The following is a 6,097-nucleotide window of genomic DNA, read 5'->3' on the forward strand; positions in this document are numbered from 1 at the left end:
CAGCGCGTGTGTGCACGTGTGTGTGTACGTGCATGTGTGTGTGTGTGTGGTGTGTGTGTGTGCCCCCTTCATATCCAGGCTTGTTGACTGGAGTTTTCCTCTTCAGCGCTGGTGATGATTGCACTGGTATGACCGCTTGATAAGAATAGTGATAGAACAGCTGCATCTGCCTCTGTGTGTTTGAGCCTCTGCTTTATACCGGCTCTGGCTTTCTCACAGAGACACATGCCTCGCTCTCTCTCATTCTCATTCTGTCAGTAGCTCTCTCTATCTCTCTCTCTCTCTCTTTAACCATCTCCCTCTCTCTCATTCTCATTCTGTCAGTAGCTCTCTCTATCGCTCTCTTTCTCTGTCTTTAACCATCTCTCTCTCTCTATCGCTCTCTTTCTCTGTCTTTAACCATCTCTCTCTCTCTCTCTCTCTCTCTGTCTTTAACCATCTCTCTCTCTCTATCTCTCTCTCTGTCTTTAACCATCTCTCTCTCTCTATCTCTCTCTCTGTCTTTAACCATCTCTCTCTCTCTATCTCTCTCTCTGTCTTTAACCATCTCTCTCTCTCTATCTCTCTCTCTGTCTTTAACCATCTCTCTCTCTCTCTCTCTGTTATAATAGGTCTCTATGTCCCCACACTGTCTCTCATTTTTATCATCATTAGATAGATACATCAGCAGCAACTAAAAATATAACCACTCTGTCTGTCTCTACACACACACACACTCACACACACGCACACACACACACACACACGCACACACACACACACACACACAAACACACACACACACAGCCATGCACACACACAGACACATACACTCACACACACATACACACACCTCTCTACCTCTTTTTATGTCTCTCTATTCCTCTCATACACACATATCCAAATTTATATGCAAATCTACGACTGCACACACATACCCTAGATTGACACAAACACTCTCACACACACTTATGTGTGACACATTTGCTTACGAGTAAACACACCCTCTTACCCCTAGTGGAAAAAAGGCTTGATGGCCATTTTTTTGTTGGCTATTGAAGTGCTGATGCGTGTGTTTCGGAGATGTTTATGAGGACCTGACAGGGTGTTTAAGAAAGGTAAAATGAAGGGTGTTTCTAACAATCTACTGCATAGAAATAGATCACTTCGCTTGATCACAACATGCAAGTAGGTTTGGTCGGTATAGAGATATGTGCAGTCACCATGCAGTGCCATGATGTATATGTTGTTATGGAGATCATTTGTGTTGGTATGGTGATGATGTGTGTAATTATGGATATGTGTGTTGGTATGGTGATGATGTGTAGTTATGGATATGTGTGTTGGTATGGTGATGATGTGTAGTTATGGATATGTGTGTTGGTATGGTGATGATGTGTGTAGTTATGATCATTTGTGTTGGTATGGTGATGATGTGTAGTTATGGATATGTGTGTTGGTATGGTGATGATGTGTGTAGTTATGATCATTTGTGTTGGTATGGTGGTGATGTGTGTAGTTATGATCATTTGTGTTGGTATGGTGATGATGTGTGTAATTATGGATATGTGTGTTGGTATGGTGATGATGTGTAGTTATGGAGATGATTTGTGTTGGTATGGTGATGATGTGTGTAATTATGGATATGTGTGTTGGTATGGTGATGATGTGTAGTTATGGAGATGATTTGTGTTGGTATGGCGGTGAGGTGTGCAGGTATGGAGATGTTCATTGGTAATGAAAACGTGATGTTATCACAGTGATGCCTATCCTCAAGATAATCGTGGCTCAATACGAATGTGCTTATAGAAGATAATGGCATTTATCTGTGCAAAGCCTGTGAGTATTATGCATTTATGCATGCATAAGTGTGTGTGCGTATATGCGTGTGTGTGTGTGTGCGTGTGTATTTTTGCGAGTGTGTCATTACATGTTTGATGGTAAAGGTCAAAGACGATCCCAGTAAGGAAATGCATTCACAAGCATGAAAGGTCACGCATCAAACACTCTCTCAAACGTTCTCCTTCTGTTACACAGACACATGCACACACTATCTCTCTTCTCTCTCTATCTCTCTCCCTCTCTCTCTCTCTCTCTCTCTTGCATATTCTTTCATTTCTTTCTCCTTTTGCTTCTGCCCCCCCCCCCCCCCCCACACACACACACACATAAACACACACACACACACACACACACACACACACACACACACACACAAACACACACACACACACAGCCTACATACTTGACCACATCATTGTTTTGAATCATAGCCCATATGATTCCTTTCAGAGAACAGAATACCTATCCATCTCTGGTAATGAATAGAAAGTGCTTTTTAAATGAGAAATATAGGTCCCTTGATTTGTACTTCTACATTACAGGGTCAGGGTTTTTTTCTGGTGGTCTGATGGATTGTGAGAGGGCATAATTAGTTTTGATTGGCTGTGGATTGCTTGTGACTGATCATGGCAGGTCATGATTGGCTAGGAATTGGTTGCAACTAATTATGATAGGTTGTCAGTCAGTGCCTATTTACTAGGAAACAGACTGTTGAAATGTTCCCAAATCTGTCTTTTGTTTACCCTTCAGTCCACATGCAATCTATCATATCTGTCAGGCAGAACATTCACACAAACACACACACACACACACACACAGAGAGAGAGAGAGAGAGAGAGAGGGAGAAATTGTGTGTGTGTGTGTGTGTGTGTGTGTGTGTGTGTGTGTGTGTGTGTGTGTGTGTGTGTGTGTGTGTGTGTGTGTGGTGTGTGTGTGTGTGTGTTTGTATACAAGCATGTGTCTGAGTGATAAGCAAGTCCTATCCTCAGACTAATTCCAATCATTAATGAGTTTCTGACATCAGGTCACCACGACTCAGACCTGGAGGCTGTTCCCCTTCTTTCCCCCTCTTCAATGATCTCTTATTTTATTTACCCTTTCTCCTCCTCCATCCCTCTCTCTCTCTCTCCTCCTCTCTTAGTCTCCCTCTCTTCCTCCCCTTTCCATCTTTTTCTGTTCTGTTTCTCCCCCTTTCCTCCCTCCCTCTCTCTATCTCTTTCTCTATCTCCTCTCCCTCTGTCTGTGTATCTATATCCCCTCTTCCTAATCTCCATCCCCACCCTCTCTTTGATAGAAACAAGGTCATATATCCTCATCTCATCATTCTTTCAATGTGAAAATGGCTTTCGTAGCATGACCGTAATACAATACAGTGTTGTCAAAGCACAACATGTAAACGTTGAATGATAAGGCACATGTCAACACATACAGTACAACAACAGCAATGGCAACAAACCCTTTAAACAAAAAGGCGTTTAAGAAACTGACTGTCTCTCAATTGGCTGTCTCTCAATTGTATCACAGCACTCAACTCTTTACATCGTGTAGAGTAGACAATCAAAAAGAACAGACCTCGTCGATATCAAGTGATTAGATTTAGAGTCTGTGTTCGTCTATGGGCGTGTGTTATAATATTTAACACATATCCATGCGTGTGTGATGTTTAATCATACAGACGAAGTCTCACGTGTGATCTATGTTATTTGTATGGGTGCAATGTGCTTAAAGTGTACCTTCTCTGTGTGTGTAAGTGAGGGCTGATAAGAAGGACTAGTAGTCCTTCTTTTCTGCCTTGCTGATGCATTACGTTGAAGAAAGCATAGTAAGATGACCACAGACATGAGAGACCCACCACGTGGTTATCCCTGCTGACAAAGTGTTTTGGCGTCAGAGAATGCCAACTACTTTCTATATAAACCTTGTGTGATGTGTTTAATTTTGCTTCTCTCTCGTCTGCTGCAGTCTGGGAGTGAGCCCGGGCTCTCTCTCTCTCTCTCTCTCTCTCTCTCTCTCTGAGAGTGGGCCTGTGCCTCTCTCTGGCCTGCTAGGACGTGGTTGTGCCCGACAAGCTCGTTGTTGTTGTTGAATAAATATACTTATATGCAACTCCGGAGTCCTGAGGTAACTTGAGTGAATTTTCACCTAACAGATAGATAGACAAATAGACAGATAGATAGATATATAGATATATAGATAGATAGATATATAGATAGATAGATAGATAGATAGATAGATAGATAGATAGACAGATAGAAAAACAGATATAGAGGAGGGGGATTCTAAAAATAACACTACGATTAAAAAATTCCTTTTTGCCACCTCCCCCTGTCTCTGTGTGAGGCTGAGGTGTAATATAAGACAGCACTTGCTCCTGCAGGACACTCCAGCCCACACACAGACACACACACACACAAACAAAACTCACACACACACACACACACACTCACAACCATGCACACACACACACACACACACACACACATACTCACAATCATGCACACACACCGACACACACCGACACACACACACACACACACACACACACACACACACACACATACACACACACACACACACACACACACACACACACACACTCACAACCATGCACACACACAGACACACACACATACTCACACACACACACACACACACACACACTCACACACACCTACACACACACGCCTCTCTTCCTCTTTTTATGTCTCTCTATCCCTCTCATACACGCATATCCAAATGTATATGCAAATCGGCACACTGCACACACATACCCTAGCTTGAAACAAACACTCTCACACACACTTGTGTGTTACACATTTGCTTAGGAGATGTTTATGAGGACCTGACAGGGTGTTTAAGGAAGGTAAAATGAAGGGTGTTTCTAACAATCTACTGCATAGACATAGATTACTTCGCTTGATCATAACATGCAAGTAGGTTTGGTCTTTGTTGGAAAGTCATCTGCTTTAATAATGTGACCCTGCTGTAATGACCATGAGATAAGTCCACTCCAGCCCCCCTTTCCTCCTGTGTCTGCATCTCTGACTGTCCCCATTATGGGCTCCTCCACTGCCCGTGTGTGCTGACGCTCACTGAAGGAGTCCAGGTGACGTGCCGATGATGAAACACTGATGGACCAGAGGAACAGCAGCTGGCGCTCAGAGACCAAGAGGAGGCCCATTCACTGTGGCACTCACAGCCCGTGGTGTAGGATACCACTTCAAGTTTTAAAAGTGTGTATTTGTGTGTGTGTGTGTGTGTGTGTGTGTGTGTGCTTGGATGGTCTCAGGCCCTTCAAGTGGGAGTTGGAGAGAGCACTGTGGCTTTTACACCAACACACACACACATACACACACACACACATACACACACACCTGTATGGACACTCACACACTCTTCATTTTTGGAGAGTGTGGGTGAGACAAGCTCTGACAAAAACATGGTTTGCTGATTTACACCAGCTGCTTAGCTTCCCAGCCACTTGTGTATGTGTGTGTGTGTGTGTGTGTGTGTGTGTGTGTATGTGTGTGTCAGATACACATTCTTCTCTCCATCATTTTGCAAAAGGGCCTTCTGGCTCCCACCAGCTGCCTAATTACCCATAATGCACCACAGGTCTTGCTGGTGAGCCACTGCACATCCAGTCCAGGGACACAGAGTGTGTAAAGACTGAAAGCCTGGACACACAACTTTCCCATGCACACACACACACACACGCACACACACACACACACACACGCACACACACACGCACGCACACACACAAACACACACACACACACACACACACACACACACACACACACAAATGCTCTCTATGTCTCTTCTTCATTTTGCTTTGAATTCCCTCGCTCCCTCTTGCACTAATGATCAAAAGAGCTGCTCAAAAGGTCAATATGCATTAGTTAGGGATGCTGTTGGAAGTTAGTCTAGCATATTTCATTAAACAGACACACACACACACACACACACACACACACACACACAAACACACACACACACCTAGTTGCGAGGCGGCGCCCTCACTTTACAAAACTTTGACATGGATCACAGTGGACCACGAGTTGCTTTTCTCTACTGTGTACTTCAAAGGCAAGCAAACATAAGCCCATGCTGTAGAGCATGCCTTGAGGGTGTACTGACGGGATCATTGTGTGGTGGATGGTGTTGTGGGATATCTTTATCTACTCAAGACATCTCTACAGTGTATTCATTTGGCTTGTATTGTGGTGGGTACTTCCAGTGATTGTTGTTATGTTAGTGTGTGTGTGTATCT

General features: G+C 43.7%; 1 long non-coding RNA gene across 1 annotated transcript in view; it reads left to right on the forward strand.

The window, feature by feature from the left end:
* Window positions 1–994: 994 nt before the first annotated feature.
* LOC116221795 overlaps window positions 995–6,097 on the forward strand; it is a 38,368-nt gene continuing 33,265 nt past the window's right edge. Inside the window, exon 1 of the long non-coding RNA XR_004164274.2 lies at window positions 995–1,097. This is a non-coding gene — a long non-coding RNA (uncharacterized LOC116221795). The remainder of the gene's footprint in view (window positions 1,098–6,097) is intronic.

Source organism: Clupea harengus, chromosome 9 (genome assembly GCF_900700415.2).
Source record: "Clupea harengus chromosome 9, Ch_v2.0.2, whole genome shotgun sequence".
Taxonomy (NCBI): Eukaryota; Metazoa; Chordata; class Actinopteri; order Clupeiformes; family Clupeidae; genus Clupea; species Clupea harengus.